Source organism: Marmota monax, unplaced genomic scaffold (genome assembly GCF_021218885.2).
Source record: "Marmota monax isolate L192 unplaced genomic scaffold, Marmota_monax_Labrador192_F-V1.1 WCK01_AAM20220418_F8-fsc00029, whole genome shotgun sequence".
Classification (NCBI taxonomy): Eukaryota; Metazoa; Chordata; class Mammalia; order Rodentia; family Sciuridae; genus Marmota; species Marmota monax.
In genome coordinates, this window is record NW_026693024.1 from 2,325,240 (window position 1) to 2,352,640 (window position 27,401).

At 37.2% G+C, this 27,401-nt stretch overlaps 1 protein-coding gene and 1 pseudogene across 1 annotated transcript in view; one reads left to right on the top strand and one right to left on the bottom strand.

Annotated features, from left to right (window-relative positions):
- The window catches only part of Gmds (GDP-mannose 4,6-dehydratase), a 643,159-nt gene that overhangs the window by 593,818 nt on the left and 21,940 nt on the right, over positions 1 to 27,401 (bottom strand). The window lies entirely within an intron of this gene.
- LOC124098595 (magnesium transporter NIPA2-like) lies at positions 1,578 to 2,498 on the top strand (annotated as a pseudogene).

Sequence of the window (27,401 nt, forward strand, 5' to 3'; positions counted from 1 at the left end):
AAGACTAAAATCCTAAGAGCAAACTGAGAAGATGATATCTTAGCAGAGACTTGAGGGGAGAAAGTTCTGCAGCGGACACCTGCATAGAATGATCTGGGCAGTGCAAAGGCCCTGAGCCAAAAAGAAAGCTTGATGAATTCAAAGAATGGTTAGGGGATCAGTGGAGCTGAGGCCAGCCAATGAAAGAGGAAGACAGTGAGGACAATGACATGGCAAGAGCAACAGGCTCTAAGAAGGACTTGGCTTTTCCTGGGTAAGATGAGATGCCACTATACAGTCTCCGGAAGAAAATCAAATGACCTGGTTTAACACTTAAAAAGTCACTCTGGTCATTCCATTGAAGAGGTAAGGGTAGGGTCAAGAAGGCCAGTTAGGAATCCCTGCAGTAGAAGGGCAAGGGGCATCTACAACTGATATTAATCACTAGAAGGCTTTGTTTTTTTTTTTTTTCTTATGAGTTAGTAAAGTAAAAATAACTAAGTAAGGGCTGGGTTGTGACTCAGTGATAGAGTGCTCACCTAGCCGGGTGAGGCACTCTAAGTTCGATCCTCAGCACCACATAAAAATAAATAAATAAAAATAAAGGCATTGTGTTCAGCTACAACTAAAAATATTTTTTAAAATAAGTAAAATATTAGTAAAAATAACTAAGATATTCAGGAGTCTAACATCTAAATAAACAGACTATGCAATCTGTGTCCTGTTGCAATCAACAACAAACATTCTTAGATATTCAATGTAAACACTTAAGAAAACTGAGTGCTAATTAATATCTAAGTTGACTTCAAAATAAAGAACACTACCAACATAAAAAGAAACATTTCAAATTGGTGAGTGAATTCATCAAAAGATAAAACAACCTTTCTTTCAGGGGGATTGCACATAATGGCAGATGTTCAAATACGTCAAGCAAAAAATGATGCATGGACTCAGTGGCATCCAGGTTTTCCTTGGTGGTGGCCCTGGTCCCAGCATGGTGGGGCTGGAGGCCATCCTAGGTAGGTTTATCTCAGTACTCCCATGGAGGCTGCAGCTTTCAGCTGGCTTGGGCAAGGTCGCTGGTCCTTCCTTTGAGGCAATGCCAAAAGGGTTGACTTAAGGGGCTGACTTGAGGGCCAACATGTGGGTCTTGGGTCCAGGAATAGCTCCTCAGGGTTGACTTTCTTTTAGGCATGTTCATTACGGCTCTCCTAGTAATCCGCAGTGAGGAAGTCCACCTCGAATCAGATTGCCATTCAAGCCCACGGAAATCTGGCTCTTTGGCCTCATTGGTGGCGCATGTGCAATAATTTTTTTCGAGTAGTTTTGTCTTGGCTGGAACTACTCTGCCAGTAAAGTTTAAAACTTTAAATGGGAATAAAGGGTAGTATATACAAGGAAATGAGACTGAATAAGTCATCCCTGGTTTAAAGAGACACCATATTAAACTTACTTATGTGAAGACTGCATCCCCCTGCCTTCAGTACCAGCAGTTTCTCTGTTCTGGGATCACTGTGATACATAGGAGCTTCTTAAGTGACAAACTAAATGAGCCTAGGGCATGGAAAAATATGATTTCTACATTGGTTTGAAAAGGCTCCATGAGAACAGGTCAAAGTGGCCATGCATATCTTAAAGAATGGCTGTGGTGGGCTGGACTACCAATGCGAGCAGGTGAGGTGGCCACCTTCATTGGGTTTGCCTTTGTACCAGCCATGCTAGTGATTCCACTGGGAGTTCTCAGCATTGTCATAAGTGCCATTCTTTCTTCATACTTTCTAAATGAAAGACTTGATCTTCATTGGAAAATCAGATGTTTACTAAAAATTTTAGAATCTACAGTTGCAGTCATCCATGCTCCAAAGGAAGAGGAGATTGAGACCTTAAATGAAATGTCAGAAAAGTTGGGTGATCCAGGTTTTGTGGTATTTGCAACACTTGTGGCATTGTGTCCTTGATATTAATCTTTGCAGTGGGACCTCGCCACAAATATTCTTGTGTACATAACAATCTGCTTGATGATTGGAGTGATTTTGGTCTCCTATGTGAAGGGCTCGGGCATCACCATCAAACTGTTGGCTGGAAAGCCTGTGCTGCGGCATCCCCTGGCCTGGATTCTGCTGCTGAGCCTCATCCTTTGTGTGAGCTCACAGATAAATTACCTAAACCGGGCCCTGGACATATTCAACTCTTCCATCATAATGCCAACATGTTACGTTTTCTTTACAACTTGTTCAGCAATTCTTCTTAAGGAGTGGCAAGATATGACTGCTGATGATATCACTGGCTTCTTCCCAATCATTGTGGGGATATTCTTGTTGCATGAGTTTAAAGACGTCAGATGTCAGCTCTAGTGTAACAAGTGTGCTTGTATCTTTTGAAAAGATGATAAAGCAATGAATGATAATCTCTCTACTATGTATAAAATTCTTAAAAATAATGAAAAAAGCTTATCCTGTGGAATTGAACAACTCACTGAGAATATCACCCGGAGAAATGGAAATCTGATAGCTTTTTAAGAAAGATGTGATTTAAAAGTTAATCTATAATTATGTTATAAAGTTATTTTGAATAACAAAATCTGTCTGAAAAAGCATTGTCCTCAAATAATGTTCTCTAAAGAGAATCTTTTTTAAGTTTTCACTAATATGGACCAAGAAGTTACTTTTCCTTATATATAAACAATGTATAAGAAAATTCACTCACTAAAATGGCCTCAGTACATGGCCAATTTCTATTAACATTGTATTATTGTAGAGGTATTTTACATTTTGATTCTTTCTTCAAAATCTAAATGCACCAATGACAAGTTTTAAGTCTATAAGAATGCTTTATTTCTTCATTGGTGATGAAAGTCCGAAATGTACATTTATCATTCCCACTCCCATCAATCCCTGATCATGCAAGGCTTTTTGGATTATAAACAAGAACTATTCCAATACATTATCCTCTGATTTACCTTATTTTATTTATAAAAAAATAAAATGAAGCATGGATTCATGGAATAGATTCATGTATCCAGGAGGGAGTAGGGACAGCTCCTCAGTGTCTCCCAGAGACACCCTTGAGTTTGCCAGTCAGTATAGCCTACATTCAACAAGAACTCCAAACACAGAAGAACCTAGAGCCACAGGCTCTCTTATATTCCAACCTGGGGAGATGCCCCTTCAGGGCTTGAGTCCACTATCATAAAAAAATTCCATCAGACTCCACAGTTCTGTAATCCTACATTCTATGCCTTAAGCTTGACCTCAGGCCAGCAGCAGACTGGGCCATGGCCCACCACAACATATTGAATTAAAGCTGGGCAAATTCTTAACTGAGTGAACAGAATAGCAACCACCTGAAATCTTAAAAATTAAGTTTTATATGATATTGTCATTTTTATGAATCTAAAATTGTTGGATATGGTAAGTTCATATGGTTTAACCTTTTATATGTTATAAAGAATAAAATATAAATCAACTCAGTGGTAATTTCATTTTTTAAAAAAAAATTAGGATTGTTTTTATTTATTTTTTTTAAAGAGAGAGAGAGCGGAGAGAGAGAGAGAGAGAGAGAGAGAGAGAGAGAGAGAGAGAATTTTAGTATTTATTTTTTAGTTATCAGCAGATACAACATCTTTGTTTTGTATGTGGTGCTGAGGATCGAACCCAGGCCTCATGCATGCCAGGCAAGCACGCTACCGCTTGAGCCACATCCCCAGCCCAAAGTAGGATTATTTTTAAAGCAGTTTTAGGTTCACAGCAAAATTCAGCAAGAGATAGAAATTTCCTATATCTTCCCCATCCCCACACATGAACTTGCCTACCCTGTTTTCAACATTAATTTAATTTTAACTATAAACAAGTATTCTGCCTAACTTTTTGTGTGACAATTTAGCAATCCTGACCTCACATAACTATTCCGAGGAGATGTCCACATTTATTTACATTACCCCTGCATGAGAACCAATCTTTTTCCATGTGTCCTTTAACCACTCAACTCACTCTATTCAATATGGTAACAATACTAATATGGGACTAGAACAACACAAAAGATAGTTAAGTATTTTAAGAATAGAAGATAAAATTTTTTAAAACCCTATTAACTAAACTTTATGGAAAGTAGTTTTAGGGGAACAATCTTTAGAAGTAGTAATATTTGTTTGTACTCAGTGTCTATAACAGGGTACTTTCCAATGATATCACAGTCTGCCCTAATTATCATTATAAGTAGATATAACAACCTTATAATAAATAATTACATTATAAATGAGAGTTGCTCTCTGTTGGCTGGCTTTGGGTGACTTAAATGTGTATTTAGCACTGTCATACAATACTATTGCCAAGTTCTCAGCCTTTAACTCGTAATTACTCTCTTCTCAATAGATAACAATTTTCTCTGACATCACTGTGCTTAAATGTTTAGTTACAACTCAAACATCTGCACAACTATCAATTCTCTCTGTTTACCCTACTCTGGGAGGAGGGGAATGGATTGAACTGATGGAAACCAGGTGAGCCAGGAAAAGTCATGGCAGCTACATTCTTAAGAGTCTAGACTTGTGTCCTATATATCCTGACACAGGAAGGGAAGAGCTACTGAATCTGACATAGCACCAAGTTTATTGTAGTTTACCTGATCAGAGTACACTGTTTCTGCTCTGAAATCCCTCCTCCTCTAATAATGATTATCTGTGCCCTTGTTTCCAGAACATAGTAGACAGAAAGGCTGGAGCCCAGGTAGAAGCAAATAAGGTCTCCAAATGGTGAACATGGTGGGGGTGAAGCAATTCTGGCCTCTTATATTTGACAAGGTCTGCAGAAAGTCACCTTGAGTCAAGTAATTTGGCGCCTGGATGGGGGCTGTGCACCCCCTTTACCATCAGTATTCTGTTCTATTTTCATTTGAAAGGTTTCTAAGAACATTTCTTGGTGTGTCTTGAATGGTTCATACTTGTTAACTTTATAGGAATGTGTGTTCATAGGAAGCCTGTTAATCAAATTGCCAACATAAATTACTTTTCCTCATTTTTGAAGGCTTGTCCAATTAATAAAAGGCTGATGCTTAGGTACTGGAGTTATTTTAGGCCACTGGGGGGGGAGGGGTAGGGGAAGTTACCATTTATTGATTCAACATAGTTTTTCCTGTCACATTGAAGACATTTATTCAATTTTGAAATGAAAAGTGATGGTAAAATTGGAAAAGAATATGTAAGAAAAGAAATTCATGAAAAACAATTCCACAATTTAAAAATAATACTGCCTTCCCTGTCAGGCTTTGCTGCCAGCTGTTATTTAAACTTTGCCTAGTACAAGTCGGCAGCTCAGAGTCCTGTATTAGCAGGAAACCAGGGCATTTATGATTGAGTTCCTGTTATTGACTTATTCTTAGACAAAATGCCAAGTTTCTTTAGACATAGTACAGTAGGCCCACTGTGAAAGTCCAGTGTGAATACTGTTGTGACATTTAGTCCACGATTTTTGTTTTATGTGTGAAGATTTTTTTAAATGATTTTTAAAAGAATATATTCTGTAATGATTTGAAGAAAGTGATTAACTTTAAAATGAACTGTTTTCAAGATAGCTTCTAACTTGTATTTCACATAACTATAAGTGGTTTAGGTTGGTCCCAACAGTCTTGCCATGTTTTCCTGATAACGGGATATATTTCAAGAGAAAATCCTGTGCTAATGTAGAGGCTTAAGGACTAGTGGGGAAAACACCTTCACAATAACATAAGGAAAAAAAAATTTACATGATCATATACCTTCTTAAAAAGGTAAATGCTTTGGTAACAATAAAAATTATCATTAAGATAAAATTATTCAGAATCAACATATACCTGCATTTAACCTTTTCTTAAAGGGCAGGGAAGGGGAGAGGTATAATTTCCCTTGAGGTTATCCTCAGCAACTTGACTTTCAAAACTTCCTTAAACTGAGTGACTTACATTCCTGGTTTTTGCTTATTTGTGGTGCTAAGAATCAAACCCAGGGCCTTCCATACTAGGTGAGCTCTCTACTACTGAGCTGAGTTCCAAGTCCCGGTGACTTAAGGAAATTTATTTGAGACAGTTACAAAACTCGTAACCTAGATTGTCTTTGTTTACATAGGCTTGTTCTTCAGAGAATTTTCTCTAAGCACTAAGATACTTCATGTATTAAGTTCCCATCACCAGAGCTGTGAACACCCCTAACAGAGGTCAGTTTCCTGGCCATCTTTATGTTGGTCTTTCTGCAGGTAAAGGTAATATCAGTATCAAGAAGTACCCTTGCTCTCCTCTGTGGGTCCCTTACCTCCCCCCAAATCTTGGTCGGTGCTATCTCATCTCTCTGCTACTGTAATGGATCAATAAAATAAAAATTACTTACAACTGCTGCTTCCTGCATATATTCCTATATTTATTTATTTTTCCTTTTAGCTGTAATGGGAATTGAACCCAGGACCTCACACATGCTAGGCAAGTACTCTACTATGGAGCTGCCTCCCCAGCCCTTATTCCTTATGTTTAAATGACATCCTTTATTCATTCAACAAATCTCCATCAAGTATTACTTATATGCTAAGTGCTATTTTAGGTATCTCGGTTCAGTAATAGGAGACAAAAGTCTCCATTTAAAGAGCTTAGTTTCTGGAGGAATGTCATCTAATACAGAAGCCACTAGACACCTGTGGCTTCTCAAATTAAAATTAATTCAAATTAAAAATTTGGTTATTCCATCAAATCAGTCACATTTCAAGTGTTTAATAATACATGTAGCTGGCACCTGCTATTTTAGGCACGGAACAGAACATTCTCATCATCACTAAAGTTTCATTGGACAGAACTACCCTAGTAGACAGGTCACCTTTACCACTGATGGTTTTGGATCAGGTGAGAAAACTAGGATCACCATATAATCTCTCCTATTGCCAAAAGGCAATACTTAGCTGGCTCTACAACTGAACTATAGCATTCTTTTCTTAGCCTTGCTTGTTGTTGGGAGGGCCAGCTATAAAAAGTCACCTATAAAAGTTACTACAGGAGCTAAAGATATGCTATTTGCTTCCATAACAAAAAATTAATCAACAGTATTTTGACAAAAAACTTTATTTAATATTCAAGAAAAAAAAATTTTTTGTGGGGGGGGAGGAGTTGCTAAGGATTAAATTTAAGGTCTCACAAATGCTAATAAGCCCTCAACTACTGAGCTATACCCCAGATCCTTAAAACTTTTTTTAAAATATTTATTTTTTAGTTGTAGTTGGACACAATACTTTATTTTATTTATTTATTTTTATGTGGTTCTAAGGATTGAACCCAGGGCCTTGCACATGCCAGGCTGGAACACTCTACCACTGAGCTACAACCCTAGCCCCCTTAAAACTTTTTGTGTAAAGTTTTACAAAGGAAAATTTTAATGACTCACATTTATTGAGCATTTACTATAATAATTTAATATACTTTTATTATTTAATTCTCCCAGCAATTCCCAAATGGGATGTTAATATCACCATTTTACAAATGAAGAAGTTGATGATACAGCATAACTGGCTACAGCCACTCAGAGAATAAATGGTAGAGCTGAAGCAATCAACTCACAGTTGTCTGGTGGTTGGTTTTAAATACTATCATTATTCTTCCTCTTCTTAAATCACTATTAGTTGCATCTGAAACTCCCTCAATGAAAAGTTCACCTCATCAAGGCCAATCCTTTAGCTAACTCCATATATTCTGTCTCCAAAATGTATGACAGATCTGCCCTCTTCTTGCCATGTCCTCTAATCCAAGTTACCAAAAATTATTCTAGTAGCATCCTGTCTGCATCCCTTCTTTCACGGTTGTCCTCAAGAGTCTATCACCCACACAGCAGCCACATGTGTTTGTTAAATCATAAAGATCACAATTCTCTTCTAAGTAAATACCTTCCATTTGTCTCCAATTCCAATTAATGTAACACCCAAGTTAACTTAGAGTTCTTTTTTTTTCATATTATTTTTTTTTATTGGTTGTTCAAAACATTACAAAGCTCTTGACATATCATATTTCATACATTTGATTCAAGTGGGTTTTGAACTCCCAATTTTACCCCAAATACAGATTGCAGAATCACATCAGTTACACATCCACATTTTTACATAATGCCCTATTAGTAACTGTTGTATTCTGCTACCTTTCCTATCCTCTACTATCTCCCCTCCCCTCCCCTCCCCTCCCATCTTCTCTCTCTACCCCATCTACTTTAATTCATTTCTCTCCTTGTTTATTTTCCCATTCCCCTCACAACCTCTTATATGTAATTTTGTATAACCATGCGGGTCTCCATCCATTACCATGCAATTTCCCTTTTCTCTCCCTTTCCCTCCCACCTCATGTATCTGTTTAATGTTAATCTTTTCTTCCTGCTCTTCCTCCCTGACACCGTCTTAGCACACAGAAACCTAACCAAGCTATTTCTTCTGCTAGTGCCTCTACAACTACTGTTCTCAACAACTACCATCTGTCCCCCCTGCAGTGCTACACAGCAGACTTCTTTTCATTGTTCAGTGTAAGTCTTCAGATGTTGATCTGTTTGCTTATTTGTGAGTTTGTTTCATGGGTTTTTATGTGTGAGAGAGGTTTTTGATAATGATATCAATTTCTTTAAAAGATTCACATGTTCTTTTTCATCATGAGTCAGTTTGAGCAGGCTTTAAGCAAAAATATGTTCATTTTTTCATTACAATAGTGGCAACAGTACAGAGAACATAAAAAGCACAGATATCCAAATCTGAAATCAATTTTCCAATTCAAGCAAAGCATTGCTTCCTTTTATACTGCATGGCTCTGGGTTCTTACCCTGAATGGCTACAGCTGACTGACAAATTTCAGTAATACCTCTGGGAGGCACTAGGAGGCACTGAGGAGCTGTTCCTACTCCCTGAAAGGTATACTTTTCTCCTATGTGAATTTATGCATATTCTGATGTACTCATTTGTCTGTTCAGTGGTACATAACAGAAGACAATGTGAATAGAGTTAGAGTGGTCATTTTCAATAACTTCAATCCCAACATGCTCACTGTCACCTGGCCAACCTCATATGCATACACCATTTTGTTTGGCAAGATGTAGAAGGTCATATCACAGTGGTTCTGTGTGTGTGTATGTGTGTGTGTACGTACTGGGGGTGGAACCAAGGGCCTCACACTCTACAATGAGTTTCAGCCCCAGTCCCACAGCAATGGGTCTTAAACTTTGGCCTGCAACCAAGTTGCTCATTTAAACACAGATTGTTGGGCTCTATCCAACCCCTATCCTCTCAAGAGTTCTGATTTAGTAGGTCTGGGGAAGATTACCAAAAAAGTTCCATGCTGATGCCATTGCTGCTGATCTGGGAAGTACATTTTGAGAACCACTGTTTTAAAGTATTTTGAAGTATATTCATTTAGGAAATATAGGTGGTGCTCCTTAATCTGAGGACGTCCTTACCTGAAATCTGGAATGACTCCACTAGACCACCAGGGACATACAAGGATAGGCACATTTAAAAATCACATTTGCAAAAGTCTGCTTAGTGATGGCATCTACAATCATGCTGCAGGGTTAGAGATGGCCATGAAAACACAGGTATACTAAGCAGCCTACCAGTGGGCTGTTCAGGACTGTTGACCACTGGGCCAACAATAATCAGCAACCCAAGTTGCTTCTATCCTCAAGGCTCCTTCATCCCAGGTAGCAATAAAGAGGAAGGTAAAGGAAAAGGTGCCAAGTCCCCCAACTTCCTTTAAGCAGATTTTCCAAAAGTCTCATGAAACACTTCCTCTTATATTTACTGTGTAGAACTCAGTCATAGTAACTACTAAAGAGGTTGGAAAATGTCATCTTTTAACTAAGCTATGAGCCAGCTCCAAATAATACAGGGACTCTATTTGTAAGGAAGAGAAGAATGGTATGCAACTAACTGGTTGTCAATGCCACAATGAGAACAAAATACTCAGTTTATGATGAATGATAAGGTTTAGAGTTGTAATTAAACTTACAAAACTTGTATCAGATTTGAATTGTCCCATGGCTTGTTTTCATCCTTCCTGAACCATTTTGTTTCTAGCATCTACTAGATGCTCAATAAATATTTGTTGAAAGAGTATTTGTACTTGTTTGAATACTACCCCAAGGATCAATTAACATATCATCATTATGTAAAAATAAAAGTAGGCCTCACATTAAGCTTCCTCCTTGCCCCCTGAAGATCACAGTGCTGCCCATTTAGAGGTACTCCTGGTAAGACTGCAGCTGAACATTTCATCTTAAGGATGAAGGGGGTTACATAGATAAATTCCTAGCCTAGTTCTCTAACATAGGCTCTCCAGAACCAGGAAGTTAAGCATATGTTGTGCTTGCCAATTTAGTAGCTTTTCCAGGCACATGGAAGACCTGAGAGAGGGAGGGAAGGTGGAAAGGGAAGACAGATATTTCCTTTCCCAGTTCAGAAAAGTCTTCATCCACCATTCTGGGAAACATGTTCTGTCTCTCTCAGTGCAAGTGTATTTAGCTTACCTGCATTCAATAGACGAGTTCTAGCAGTCACAAGAGAACTGTACAGTGTTACATGCAAGATGTCCACACAATTCCTCCACAACCTTACTGGGCCACAAAGAGGTGGTACTGATGGCAGCCCATTGATCTTAGATGCTTAGAAGGAACTGTTTTTATGATTAATCAAAATATTCTTCCATAGATTTATAGCAGTCAGACTGTGGAAGAGCTCAGAGCAGTTGAAATACCCAAAGGGAAATAAAAGTCCTTCAGAACAAAGCATGCCTGAAATGTGATAATTTGAGAAGCTGCAATTCTAGAAAGAACATTTTTTTACTCTTCAAGTAAAATCTGCATATTGTTGTTAAAAAAAACTAGCACTGAATCTAAAGCCTGTTCAGTGAAAACTATAAAACACCTCTCTGAAAACTCTCTGTTGGGGCTAGGATTGTGGCTCAGCGGTAGAGCATGTGAGGTTGGATCCTCAGCACCATATAAAAGTAAATAAACAAAATAAAGATATTGTGTCCATCTACAACCAAAAGAAAAAAGAAAAGCTCACTGTCACCATTCTTAGTTACAGAAAAGTGAGGGTATATTGGGTTTAGGTGCTCTAATGTTCTCAATAACACAGGTAATAACCATGTGACTGACTGCTGGCACCAAAGCTGACCTGAGCTGGTCACAGGGATGAGAGTAGGGATCTTACTATACTAAACTGCATCTTAAGCTCAGTTCAGAAACCTCTTCATAGCTCCAAGGTCACCTTTTAAGACTTTCACCTCCCTAACTGTTATCAAAGCAGGTCCATAATTAAGGATTCACCAGGCATTGCAAAACAAAAACTGAAATCAAGATAATGTTAGATAAACTCATAACTCAATACTCAGACTTCCTGTAAGATCATCTACTCTTGACTTGCTTCCTAACTTCCTATTGTTAAAACAAATGTTCTTTAGTTTAAATGATGGCCATATTTAAAGCTATATATGTCACGGAGGTTTTAAGTTTGTTTTTATTTTAAATATCCTTAGGTGACAAAATAGGAGCATTGGTAGTTTCACAGTGAATTAGTCTGTATTGGGGTAGATGCTGCTGGTTAAGGAAATCAAAGATCTGCATTATATGAGGGTCCCTTCCAGATTTGAAGGCTTATGTTTCCTCAGCTCTGACTTCTCCCTGAATTGGCCAACTTGCTCAATCTTCCCCGGCTAGGGGCAGCGGTCCTGCACAGCAGATGGCACTCTGTTACCCAAGACCACATATAACACTTTCAATCACTCTTTCTCTTACAGTTCCCTAATATGCATTTTAAACTTTAGAGAAGACCAATTCAATAGTGATATCTGTCCAACATATTTTGTAAACAGGGCTTGTGTCTAAAATGCTCAAATAAAGCTCCCTCCCCTGAAAAACAAATTTTTTTAAACTCCCAAGAGATATGAAAGAAAAAAAAATTTTAATGTTACTATTCCTAAAATAATCTAGGCTATAGAGTCAGAAAGCAGACACCAAAAAAATTAAATCCAGAAAATTACTACAGAATTCTAAATTCCCAGGAAATATTTATTCCATTGGAAAACAAGATTAGCAAGTTTACCACTTCTATTTTAGGTGAGGCAAAGTAGGAACTGCAATAAGTACTTCTATAAGACATAATACAGAAGCATTTCAAAAATATAACTTTCCTATTGCTTTTCCTAGTGTAATCATCTAAAATTTAACTAAACTTTCAACAATTGGTAATAATATAACCCGTCCCTTTTGAATTACAGTTCATTCAATTAAGTAAATATAGTAGGGTTGTATGGGGAGGTTTAATATAATAGTGCCTACTTATTTTTTCATTAAGAACCTGTGTAACATTTCTTTGTAATTCAATTGACTAAAAAGCCAACTAAATATGATATTTTGTGATGTGATATACAAAAGTTCTACTAACTCAGGCAGTGGCTTTTAAAAACATAAGGATTCAATTATAAAATAGCAATACCTCAACTAATTCCTTAAGTGGCTTTTGTGTTAGTTATTTTCTAGTTTGGAAAGTTGGAGTTCAAGAAGGTCTTCCTCCAGGACTTAAGCAGGCAAGCTTAAAAACATGCTGACAATTTAACATCCTTCCAAACTCAGACACCATATTGCTTTAGTAGCAAGCATTGGCAAGATGACCATCTCAAAAAAAAAAAAAAAATGCCTAATAAGTAACAAAAATCAAAGGGACAAAAATTTGAAACATTATACTTTGCTGGTGAGACTTCAAATTGGTTTAACCACTTTGGAAAGCAGTATGGAGATTCCTCAGAAAACTTGGAATAGAACCACCATTTGACCCAGTTATCCTCACTCCTAGGACACTAGATGAAAGAAATTAAAGGATATGTGTAAGAAAAGAACTTAAATTAGCACTATTTGCTGACGATATGATTCTATACCTAGAAGACCCAAAAAGTTCCACCAGAAAGACCCAAAGGGCTTAACATCAGCATACTACAGTACACAGCCACATCAATGTTTATAGCAGCTCAATTCACAATAGTTAAACTATGGGATCAGCCTAAGAGACCCTCAATAGATAAATGGATAAAGAAAATGTAGTACATTTACAAAGGCTGGAATACTACTCAGCCTTAAAGAAAAAAATGAAATTACAGCATTTGCTGGTAAAGGGATGGAACTGGAGACTATTGTGCTAAGTGAAATAAGCCAATCCCAAAGATCCAAAGGCCAAATATTTTCTCTGATATGCAGATGCTAAATCATCATGGGGCAGGGCAGTCAGGGAAGATTAGAAGTACTTTGGATTAACCAAAGGGGAATGAAGGGGAGGGAGGGAAAGGGGAATGGGAAAGAAAGCAGAATCAATTGTACATTACTTTCCTATGTGCATATAGGAATACACAAGCAATGTAATTCCACATCGTGTATGACCAGAAGAATGGAAAGTTATGATCCTTATATTTATAATGTCAAAATATCCTCTATTTTCATGTATAACTAATAAAAAATTATAACTGAAAACACTGGAGAACATTATAATGTTTGGATAATGAGTTACAGGATACTGATAACACTGAAATTGTATGCTTCAACAACACATATTCTCTGAAAATTGTATGGACCCAATTTGGCAAGGAAATAAAAAACAAAAATTACTATGAATAATATAATTGCTGGGGATAGGAACATGGCACAGTAGCCCTGTGTAACAAGGCCCTGGGTTCAATCCCCAGCACATTCACACAAAAAGATGAAAAATGTAATTGCTGGAGAAAATAATCAGAAAGGCCTGGACACTCTTTTTCTTTCAGTTATCACCCTTCTTGGTTCTACCAATATTATATTAACTTTTGGGGGTGGGGGCAGGAGCTGGAGATAAAACCCAGGGCCTGGAAGCCAGGTAACTTAAGAACCTCAGGAATAGGAAAATCAAAACTAACCCCCTAGATAAATATTTTCATTACAATGTAATTAAAACACAGTAAAAGTCACTAATTTTAAATGTATAATGCAATGAGCTTTGACAAATGTATATATTTCATGAGTCAAAACCTCTGAGATAAAATTTTGCCAATTCCAAAAATTTCTTACAAGCCTCTTTTCAGGTAATTCCCTCCTCCCACCACTGTCTCCTTTTTTATTTAGTCAGATCTCACTCATCTTAGAGCACAAATATTCAGTGTTAACTATGAGTATCTTGGTGGATCCTCTATTTGCACTTGAAGGAATGTTCTTTTGGTTTAGCATTCTATAAGTGTCAATTAAGATAAAGTAGTTTAGACTGCTGCATATGTTTTTTTGTTCTCCTTGTTCTGTCAACCAGAACAAAGACACTTGTTAAAGTATCCTGTGGAATTGTTTTCTTATCTATTACTTTCAAGTAATTTGTTCACACGTTTTTGATTATGTTATTAAGCATAAATACTTTTAAAATTGTAATTTGTTCCTTAAAATAAAGGAAAACAACTACCCTTCTTTTTTTATTTCTCGATTTTTTTCTTTATTTTTATTTCCCAATATTATAGAACTCAATAAAAGGAACATGCACTCTCACTGACAATCTCTGTTCACAGTATTAGAAATCATAAAACAGTAATCCACAGCAAGAGCTCACCATCAGGCAAATATCACTCAGGAAAATGCTTTGAGACTGTCTTGACTCCGGAGTGCCTCAAAATATGATGCAAGGGGGACCCCCTTGATTTATGGTAGTCAGTGAAGCCCCGTGAAAATACTCTGTGGCTCTAAATTATAATTACAGCTTCTCGTTAATCTGTCATTTACTAATCGTGGGACCTTAGTTCTGTTAAGCTCTTTGGGCTTCAATTTTCTTCATTAGTGAAATGAAAATAACAATACAGACCCAATGCTTTTGACAAAGCAGTAGTATATATTAAACAAGATATTTGATGTGAACTCCTCTTGAAAAAGTACAGCAAATAAAATACACATTGATTTTTGCCATAAAGGTACATAAGACTGCTATGCTACAGGGTGGGAGAGAGAAAGGGGTACTTTCTAAAGGGGAAAAAAAAAAATACAATGGACCTAAAACTGACTGCTGGGCCATGCTTCTGTGTGGCAGCATCTAGAAAGAGTACCATTTAGGAACTAGACTTGCCAGGAGTCTACTGGCTACAGAGCATTCAAGAACACAGTAGGATTAAATGAAACTACAGTAGAGTCATTACTGAGAATCAGGATGAGGGAGACTAGAACTCAAACTTATAGGGAGAGAAGGCCTGAACTCTCACATTCATAGAGGTTTGGGTCAAATAAAAAGGTAGCAACATTCTAGGAGGCAATAACCAAAATTAGTACTTTAGCAGAGACATAATAAAGGGCAGTGCTAATATTTTATTTAAAGATTTTCAAAATTTAAAAAAGTCTGCCTTAGGATTCTAGAAAAAGAGCTGATTATAGATTTGAAGAAGGAAAACTGCATGGATCACCTTGTCCTACCAGAAAGCAATGAAGTAAAGACTAGCAAGGCTGCAAAAAAGGACATATAGGCCAAGTGGAAAGGACCCCCTGCCATAGATTATGACAAGTGGAGCATCAAGGAACAATGGATATCAATGCACAACAAAAATACTTAATTCCATAAATTCAACTGATACTTTTTAAAGAAAAGGTGAACATTAGAGGACAGATGAAACCAAGTCATTAAATAAGTTAGTAAATATGAAGAACTGATCATTTATATACCTTTCTTTTCCCACAGGATAATCAAATACAGTATTTAAAAGCTTATCTTTCTAAAAATATTTTGGCTATTCTTGAAGAAGTAATTACAAAATTAGATTATCACCTACTTTCACTTCTAAAGAAATAATAGATCTTGAGAATGATTTTCAATGGTTGCTGATATTACATGAAAACAAGACAATGCATGCTTTTCAAGGGAAGTACACACAACCAACTATGAAGCACTCTGGGGATCAAGACTGAACCTGATCAAGTCTACAAATCTAAATACCCATTTACAGAAAATAAAGGGATGAAAGAACACCATAATAATGCAATCAGTCAAATTCTGACTTTGGAAGAAATATGAGATAATAAATGGCCCAATGTCTTCAACAACTGGAGGAGAGTAGGGGTGGGACACACACAGGTGGGAAACACATAAGGAGTGAAAGAGAAGGGTTAGAGGGACAGGAGACAGAAGAGAGGAAGGCAGAAATGGCAAGGGAACTGAGGGAAGTTGGCAAAAGGGGACTAAGAACTTAGGAGACATCACCCAAGTGTAATATTTATTTTCAAAAAAATTATTAAAAATAATTATGAGACAACTGTGAAAATCTTAACACTTACAGATACCTGATTATATTACTGAATTATTAGCTTATTAAGTATAATAATAGTAGTGGTTATTTTTAAGAGAACCAATTATGCGTATGTATATACATACACACACATATATATACATACACTTATATATACACACTATAATAAATATAGCTGAAATAATATGATGTCCAGAATTCACTATTTTAAAAATTGGGGAAGGGGTTATAAAAACAGTTATATATGACATAAATTTGGTTATGAGTTAATTATAATTAAGGGAAGGGCACATGAAGGCTCATTATACTGTGATGTCTACTCCAATACATTTGAAAACTTTCCTCAATAAAAAGTTTAAGCTAATAAGATTACCTTGAATTATTTTTTGGAATAAAATAGAATATAAATAAAAATATAAAAGATTGAGGATTATTAAAATGTTTTTAAAAGGTATAATATATGCTACTTAAAGACTCATTTCATGAAATAATTTGAATTTCTAATGATATGGTGTTTAAGATTCTGAAATAAAGTGCATGTTGGGCTGGGGGTGTGTCTCAGTGGCAAGGAGATTACCTAGCATGTATGAGATGCTGGGTTCCATTCCAAGAAACTTGAAGAAGGAAAGAGGAAATATGTGAATGTTTTTAAATCCATAAGAAAAATAACAACCAACTTCATTTCATAATTCCTAGATTATAAATTATTTTGAATATTTTAACATAACATAATGTCCATTGGCTCAAGTTAGTGTGAAAGATTACACCTTAACCAGAGGAGCACTGCTTTGCTAAATCTGTGAACCTCAGAGTGGGGTTGTGGCTCAGTGTTAGAGCGCTTGCCTAACACACATGAGGCCCTGGGTTTGATCCCCAGCACCACATAAAAAAACTAAATAAACAAAACAAAGGTTACTATGTCCATTTACAACTAAAAATATTAAAAACAAAACAAAAAACCTGTGAACCTCTAATATGGTATGGAGATATGTGAGCCTGTGCATGTATATGTGCTTAGGCAAAAATGGCTCCCATGCAAGTGAGCACATTTGTACATGTGTGTTTTGCATTCATGCTTTTTTGTGGAGAAAGAATCAGGCTTTAATTACAACAGTCTGTGACCCAAGAAGAATTTTTAGAAAAACTGGTTTGCTTAGATCTGCTTAATTATCAATTTTCATATACACAAATTCAGTTTCCAAGGATCCAGCACATCTGCAGCCGTAGTCATCAAGACTCTCATGCTCCTCCATGGGAAGCCCTTGCACACTCATTTCCCTGGAGCTCCAAATACACCAAACTGCTGTAAGTCAAATAAAGGAACCCTGGTTGTTTCTGACCTGCTTTCCTTGTACCACTCCTACCCCATCCCTTCCTTGACAGCTAATTCATGCTCTTTTCCAAAAAAAGGGAACTCAGCTGTCACCTGCTCTGGGGTGCCTCCCTATCTGTGTCACTAGGGCCCACGCAGCACTGCTCCACTTTAGCATGCATAAGGGCCTCCCCTACCAGGCTGCTAATCTGCAGTTGTGCACTGGGTCTGAGGTCTGGAAATGTGGATTACAGCTATCCCTGTGTCCCACAAGGAGGATACTTCTGGGCTGTAAACAGTATGTAATTGGCTCAAAAGTGGTCCTTAGAGGGACAGAGATCACTAGATGCCAGTTTCTCTGAAGCCCTTCCTGAGACACCTAGTATCTGCTTAAAGTCATTATTCTGGCTATGTCTGAAGGACAAATGACTAAAAAATTTCTCAGGTTCCAAAGGAACTGAATAGTCTATAAAGTCTGAATTCATCTGTGCCAGTGGGGTTGCCTCTAAGCCCCTTAGTGGCATCAAAGACTCCTCACCACCTTTTCCCCTGAATTCCCTACCATACCACCCCAATTCTGTTATATCATTTTCTCACCCACCACCCTTGACATTTTTTTCCAGTTCTGGGAATCAGTACTAGGCTCTCAGGCATGCCAGCCAAACACTCTATCAATGAGCTACATGTCCCACCTTTATACTAAAACCTCAGGGAAAAGGGGGAAAAGAAAGTTGAGAATTATAATGATTTAATCTGAAAACCACAACCATAAGACCCATCCTCTGGAGAGGCACAAATTAAAGGAAAATAAAGCTGTAAACAACAAAAACAAATCCCATCTTTCTGTGCCTCAAATCCTCAGAAATTCCCTTAGTTTTATTGATGAAAAACGGAACATGGAAATATGTTTGCCTACAGGAAGTGAAAGATTAGAACAAACCAGTTATATCAGATCATTCAAGAATTATAAAATATTTGATCTTACACTGTTTCTTGAATTAAGAGCCTGGCTTTGCCAGAAATCAATGATTCACTTTTGAAAGCACACTATGATTCCATACTTTCACATCTAGGAATGGAAAATTAGCTCTTTTTTTAAAATCCATTTCAGAGTACAGGATTTTAATTTGTCAATATTTTACAGGGTTATTAAAAGCTATGCTACATGCCAAGAACTGTGCAATTAAGTGTTAATTATTCTCATTCTATAGATTAAAAAGCTGAGGCTCAAAGAGGATAAAGTTTATTCAAAATCACAAGGTCTTAAAATATGACCAAAAGGTTGTGCTCTTTGTATCACACCACATTGTTCTCCATTCCACTTCCACATTTCTATACATTCTAGCTTTATTTTTCCTGTTAACCTCTAACTCAATCATTAGAAGGGAATATATAAAAATGTTGTCTAGCATTTATGACATAATTGTTGAAAGATAATGCCTAACTCCTTATAAAGCCATTATTAAAGTCATTATTCTGGCCGTGTCTGGCTGTGTCTTCTTGGCTACACTTTGGGATGTACCTCAGGAGACAGACAAAAACTTAAATTGCTCAGAATTAAATACTCTATGGGTGTTTGCTGAGATTATTTCACAACCAAGATTACATAGTGCCCAAATGAAAAATCTTCTAGGCTAAAATTACCAAAGCTTGGGACTATGGATGTAACTTAATGATATTGCACTCGCCTAGCATGCATGAAGCCCTGGGATCAATCCTCAGCGCCACAAAAAGAAAAGAGAAAAATAAAAAATAAATAAAATTAGAGCAACTATATTTTATGAGGCAAAATTTGGGACCCTTAAAATCCATTTTACTACTTGGTACAGTGGAGAATTACTGAGAACCTGAGACCTTTCCTTCAATCTGATTCATGAAGAGAGGAGTGCCCTTTACTTTGCAATGTCAACCTCATCAATTTTCAGTCTACCACTCCCACTCCATGATAAGCCAGGAAACATAAAAGACTATTTTTTTCTTCTCAAAGTTTACTTAAAAGAAAGTGCTGCCAAATATGCCTAAGGCCCTGGGTTCAATCTCCAATACAACAAAAAGAAATGGAAAAAAGAAAAAGAAGAGAGGACTAGGAGGACCACTGTTGTCTGAACAAAAGAAAATGTTCCATTCCCAATTAGCAAAATAAAAAACTCTGACTCCAGGCCTATCCCACTGCCCATATTATCCTAAGCCCAAAAAGTTATCACAGAAGATGATCTGAAGTATACGGGATATATCTACTCTCAAATACTGAAATACAGTAACAGGAGAAATGGTTAGCTCCTCTGAGAAGAAAAAGCAGGAAAGTGGGACAGAAGCTGGCAAGGATAGAAGGAAAACTCACTCTTTTGCATCTTTTTTTTTTTTTTTTCAACTTTTTTTTTTTTTTGTAGTTGTAGATGGACAGCATGCCTTTATTTTATTTATTTTTATGTGGTACTGAGGATCATACGCAGTGCCTCACATGTACTAGGCAAGCGCTCTGCCACTGAGCTACAGCCCCTGCCCCTGCATCTTTGTATTTTTAATTAGGTAAATATATTACCTATTCTGAAAATAAAGCACAATCTAAGTAAAAGCCAGATTATCCAAGAACTGCAAACCTGCATTCCAACAGGATTCTTAAACTGAAGAACACCTGACACTGTGTCATCAGCCAATAGTGCAGTATGTAAATGAGAAGACAATGTGGAATTTACCATATGGATGTCATTAAGTAATCACCTTACACAGAATACTCTAAACCACTGCTTTTCAAACCATCTGCAGGGAAGAACCAGTTGTCATCGTCCTCAATTCAAATTTCTAATCCATCATGAACTGGCTCTTTTACGAAATATAATTAAAAGTGAATTACTAGAAATGTGATCAGATGTTGAGTGTCACAGGAGGGTCAATTTGTTATAAAAGCTTCTAAACTTACTCTCATTTTCTGTACTTACCTTGTCATAGACCAGTAACAGAGTGGGACCACACCCATAAAACAGACCACACCTTTGCACACCAACTTAAACAGAGAACTTTAGTGAAAAATTAACTCTGATTTCAGTATTATGAATAATGCTCCTGAGCAGCATGGTTATTTTTGTTTTCTTGAAATACCATAAATTATGCCAGTAATTATATCATCCTCTGTTGTGGCATTCCAGCTTAAAAATATAATTGTGGCTACCTGAAAAAGGATGTATGTATGGAATTATGGCACTAAATTCACCTCCCAGCTTTATTCCTGACTTCACCTAGAATTCCAATTTCTCATTTTCAATGTCACAAATTATCCATTCATATGACTTCAAATGCACTTTACCTTGTTTTTTCATCAAGCTGTATTTATACAATACTGTACTATTAAAAATAGTGTCATATATCCAGGCATGGAACACAAACCTGCATCCCAGCTACTCAGGAGGCTGAGGCAGGAGGATCCCAAGTGTAAGATCAGCCTGGTCAACTTAAAGTAAAAATTAAAAAAAAAAAAAAAAAGAAATAAAGAAAGAAAGAAAGGCTGGGATGTAGCTCAGTGGTGCAGCACTTGTTTATCACCCTACATGAGGCAGGCCCAAGGTTCCATCCCTAGTCTGCAAAAAGAAGGAAAAAAAAGTCATCTAAAATGTTACTTTAACAAAGTGATCATAGTAAATTTATGAGTAAAAAAAGTAAAAACTCATATTCACATTATCATAATCCCAAACCAAAAGAAAAGAAAACTGCTTTCAAAATGTACCATGCAGTATAAAAGAATGAAAAGAAACCACCATCTGTGGCCACTACCAATGGGCCATCAGGAAACTCAGAGCTACCCCCTTTAAGGCTGAAGGACCATAAAGAAATAGGCTTTCTTAAATTTAAAAAAAAAAAATACAAAAATTATACAGTAATTACATGTTATTCTCCAAAGTAATGAAAAACAACACAGACAACTGGTTTCTGACATGGAGTTGATTAGCGGGAAGTACTCAATATGTTGAAGTCTGAAAAATGACAACTTTTGCTATATTGTCACTGAATTATGGTATTAGAACTGCAAGTTCTCTGGAAATCAGATCAACACTTGCTCTAGGAAGTATGCTATAGACTGAATTTGGAGCTTCTTGGGAATTTGTTCTCTCATTACACAACCATTAGGCACCCATTATCTGTGAAAGTCCTGGTGAATGTGCACAGAATAGACACTTGGTCCTTGAGGCATTTGTAGTCATTAGGGAAGCAGGCAAACACAAAATACTCACAGCATGGGAATAACACTGTAATCGAAGTAATTACTCAATTAGGAACAAAAAGAGGAAATACCGTTTTGCCTGGGAATGACAGGGAGGACTAAGGGGTAAATATAGGATGAGTGGTAGGAAGGTTTCCAGGTGGCCAAGGGACACCATAGTAGGTGTGGGGACAATCTGAACAGAGATAAGAAAATAAGTTGAGAAAGATACTACAATGTTACTTTTGTATATCAAATTAGTTAGGCTAGGCTATGGAACCCAGATATTTGGTCAAATACTAGTCCAGATGTTGCTGTGAAGGTTATTTTTTAGATGTGATTAACACTAAAATCAGCAGACTCTGAGCAAGTGGATAACCCTCCACAATGCAGGTGGGCTTCATCCACTCAGCAGAAAGCCTTACCCTGGAGGCCAGAGAACCTGGCCTTCAGACTAGAGATGCCACATCAACTCTTCCCTGGGTTTCCTGTCTACTGGCCTGCCCCTACAACTGCATGAGTACATTTCTTAAAATAAGTATTTTTATGTATCTATCTATACAGTCTACTTGTTGTATTTCACTGAGAATCCTGACTAATACTGTCATGTTGAGTTCAAGAAAACTATGAGTAGTACAAAATGACTGAATTATAAAGGGCACACACAGAAGTTGAGGGACACGATGCAAAGGCAGGAAAGTCTTAGCCACAAGGTCTGGACACTGGGAGTTTATACCTACCCTGGGGCAAGAGATAGCCACCTAAGCAAAGGAGGGGCATGATCAGAAGGTCATTTCAACTACAACTCACTTGCAGCAAATGAATAGAAGACAGTGTTGGGCTGGGGATACAGTTAAATTGGTAGAGTGCTTGCCTCATAGGCACAAGGCCCTGGGTTCAATCCCCAATACCAAAAAAGAAAAAAAGAAAAGAGTGGGCAGAAAGACCAGGTAGGTAGTGATTGCAATAGCCAGGGTAGGACAAGGTGATTAATTTGGGTGGTGAGAGGATCAGAGCTGCAGCAGAGTCCAAAGCTATGTCAGTAGGGTAAAATCAACAAGACTTTAAAGGTTAAAGAAGAAAAGAACTTCATGACTCTGAGATTTCTGACTCTAGCTCCTGGATGAATGGATGGTGGTACTACTATATTAGGGTAGGGAGATGACAGGAGGGAGGAGGAAAATGAATTCATCTTTGGATACGTAAAACAGGACACATCTATGAAATATCTATGTGGACACATTGAGACATCTGAAATTGAAGATCTGGAACAAATCTGGGCTGGAGACAGTAATATGGGAGCAGATAAGCTATAGCTATGGATACAGAAATTGGGTAAAGTAGAAAAAAGAGCCAGCAATGGAATATTAAAATGTACCAACCTTCAAAATGACAGTGAGATAGAAGAAAGAGAGTGGAAGGTCAAGAAAAAGAGCCTAGCAATGACCATAAGTGCCAAAAAGCAAACAGGACAAAGACCTAAGTATGATAGGACTGTGGAACAAAATATTCAAAAAAAATAGTGACCTAGAGAGTTGCTAAGCAAGTAGACAGTGACTACAGACACTAGAATGTAAAACAAAGACTGGGAAACAATCCTTTGTGGAATTCTAGAACTGTCCATCCCTACTGACACAGACACTGGATGTATTGCACTGTAGTGGTCTCTAAAAAGGAAGGTTGACCATGGGCAACAAAAACCACTGGGCATCAGTCTCAGATGACCTGGCATTTCATTTGGGTTATGATATTGGGAATGTTGGTCATATGTCAAAAAGTTGGGAACTATTCACAATTGACAGCCTAATTGATTTCCAAATAAAAGGTCTCAATGAATATTCTATAGGAGAAAAAGTTATTCTAAAAATAATGTATTGATAGTTTAAAGTATAATTTATAATTATAGGGATCAATGGTCAGGAATATTCTGTGTACAATTAGTATTGTGTCCCAGAATGGATGCTGAAAAAGAAAAAAATCTTATATATTTGCCAAAATAGAGCACCTTCATAAAAGCATGTTTAATTGAGCATGCAAAGAAGTAGTAGTTGATTACTGCACTCAAATTGTAGCATGTCTTCAGGAAAAAGAATTCTGTATCAAAGCAGACTAACATTCATAATGGTTGATAGTAAAACATTACTGAGTACTTATTATGTATAAGGCACTATGCCCTTTAACCCCCACCTATAAAATAAGTAATACTATTATCCTCACTTTACAAAAGAGAAAACTGAGGCAGAAAGATTAAATAATTCCCTCAAGGCCACAGAACTCAGAAGGCAGAAAGGAAATTTGAACTCAAGACACTTTGCTAACGAGGACACTTTACAGTCGCATAGAGCAAACTGCTCTCCAACTTGTACTTTCTCCTGCTCCTACACCACAGCTCTTTCTGAGGTTTATTCTGGTGGGTCCTATGCCACTGTATACAAATGATGAATTGTTTGCTAACCCTTAAATTTTGCAGTGTGCATTTGGATTAGAGTGTTTGCTATAGACCAACACTATCAATATCACAGTAGCAAAAAAGTAGAAAAGAACCTGTTATTTGCTAGGAAACTAAGAATCAGAAGGGAATAAATGCAAAATCTAAAACAGAGTAGAAAAAATAAAATTTTCAAGGGCGAAAGACAAATGAGTCAGAAAAGTATTAGCTTTCACTTGGTCCATAACCAACATATATTAATATGGCTCTTTCCATAACTATTGAAATAAGATTCCATTGTTTGTTCCAAGAAATCTCCTGAGACATGATGACCACCCACAAGCAATCATCAGGGAGTACAAGGGCTGCCATTACAGCTCTCCTGCCACCGAAGGCATATGAACTCCATCCCAGGATGATAAACTGCTTCCACTCCAACCCCTGAAGTCCTCACCTAAAGAAGGGGAAAGAGGGTGGGGGAAGAAAAGTAAAAAATAGTGGAGAGGGATAAGACAAATAGGAGGAGGAGAAAACAAAACAATTGTGTAAGAGATATGATGTTTCTAAGATAAAGACCAACACCAAGTCAGGTTAGCAGTGAAGATCTGATCCTATGCTTTTTTTACTAGAGTTTTTCAACACGTCACCATGACTACATAATATAAGACTTTCAGGAGCAGAAAATCAACACAGAAATCCAAATAAACGCATCCTGAATCCAGGTGAGAAGGCTCCCTCTCTCCAAGCCATCTATGGACCATCATTTCACCCTGACCTGAGTACTATGTATCTCATTACCTATAGGTGACTGGTTCCTGGACCCTCCACAATACCAAAATCTGTGGATGCTCAAGTCCTTTATATAAAATGGCATAGTATTCACATAGAACTTACACATGTCCACTTGTATACTTTAAATCATCTCTAGATTACTTATGATACCTAACACAAGGTAAATGTTATGTCAATAGCTGTTATACTATTTGGAGTAAGGAAAAAAGTCTGCATGTGTTCAGAACAGATACAATATTTTTCTATTTCTTTTTCTTTTTGTGGGGCGTGGGGGGGAACGTTGCTGGGGATTGACCCCAGGGCCTCACATATGCTAGGCAAGCCCTCTACCACTGAGCTACATCCTCAGTGAAATTTTTTAATTTATTAATATTTTTGTTCCACAGTTGGCTAAATCTAGATGTAAGATTAATAGAGAAGGCAAACTGTATTTGATTTTGTTCAGAACTGGCCTTGGATGTAGAATCCTGATTCTTGGGCAAAATAAGATAAATTATTATTCTAAATATAAATAAAATTATTTCTAGAAATAATATAAAATTATTTCTTGGGTAGAAATGATATAAAATTCATAAAGTTGGAAGTCTCCTCTATAGTAGAATTACAGAATACAGTTCACAAATTTTGAAAGAATTTGTCAGATCTGCAGATTTGTGAAATCATGATTGAATTTAAGAGTCATATTTAGCTTATGGTAAGTATTCATAAAAATAAAATCACAACTAAATTTTGTCATATAATTAAATTTAATCAATCAAAAACATAATCAATCTAGATAATACAGTGCTTTCACAGAGTATATCATTTAGAAAACTTAAATGAGAAATATACCACAGTGATATTCCCAACAACAAAGGCATCATAACCTCCCTATCAGGCTAAGCAGAAATGAAATATGAATAAATGGAAATGCAATAATTAAGCAACATCACAGAAAAATTGTTAGAGTCTGTAAACAAGTCAGGATGGCGCCTGGCAAATGTTAGAGTCTGTAAACAAGTCAGGATGGCGCCTGGCAAATGTTAGAGTCTGTAAACAAGTCTGGATGGCGCCTGGCATTTTGCCAGAGGGAGTGGTTTGTGAAGTAACACCAGCGAGCCATTAAGTGTGGAGATTCCTTATTGGTTGACTACTGTATCGAGTTTATGTTAATTAGATAAGCTATGTGGAATGTATAAATACCTCTGTTGTCCTACAATAAACGGCTCCCATTCCTGCTGTATCAATCTACACAAGTTGTTCGTCACCCCACCCCACCCCACCCCCCACCCCCCCCACCCCCGCTATTTTGCTGCAGCTGGACTGCGGCAAAAAATGTTTAGAAGTGTTTGCATATGTCAAAGACTAATGAACTGTGATTCTATTTGTGTTTATTGCCCTGAATTACATCATCTTAAAATAATATAAGATTAAAATAACTAACATTTCCACTAAAATATAGGAGCAAATGTCTCTGATAATTTTAATAAGAGGTCAAGCAGGTTACCTGACAAAAAATCTCCAGGTGGGGAATATTCCTCACCCCTGAAACCCCAAATGCATTCAGTACACTATAATCCCTGTTATACTTCTGTACCTCCCAACTTCCAAAGAAAGATCCCAGACCCACTATACAAGATACATATCCAATTCTAGGACAGTGGTTGTTCCTTCTTTAGCTGCAAAAGGTGACTTTTCTTTGAAAAGAATTGAAATTGAAGGTAAAATACCCCCCCCTCACACACACACACACACACCTTTGGGATGAGCTCCAAATCTAGAAAACCAGTTGGTACTGGTAAGAATTTCAGCAATTATTAGGTAGTAAATGGGAGAAATGCCAGCTCAATAGGACATACCCAAGATGGAACTGGACACAGCAGATGAAATCAGCACTTAAAGACTGAAGCTGAAGGACAGGGCTGGGCAGCACAGGGTTTCCTTGAGGCTCCAGAATGAAAGGCTGTACCCCTTGGGCCACATAGGCAGCTGAATCTAAGAGACCACACAAGTGAGAAGAAAACAGGGTCACACCCGGCATGATGGCCCATGCTTGTAGTCCCAGAAACTCAAGAGGCTAACGCAGAAGGATGGCAAATTCAAAGACAGCTTCAGCAACTTAGCAAGGCCTTCATAAACTTAGTGAGGTCCTGAGCAATTTAGCAAGATCTTGTCTCAAAATACAAAAAAAAAGAAAAAGAAAATTTAAAAGACTGGGGATGTTGTAGCTTAATAGTAGAGTGACACTGGGTTTAATCTTCTCCAGTATAAAAAAAAAAAAAAAAAAAAAAAAGGAAAAAAGGGAGGAAGAGAGGATAGGAAGGAAGGAAGGAAGGAAAGAAGCAAGCAAGCAAGCAAGGCCAAATCCCTCCTGGAACACACATATGCCCAGAACTTGGGACTGCCATCCAAATACAGGCTCTCCCACCTGCTTCTACCTTCACAGTTTG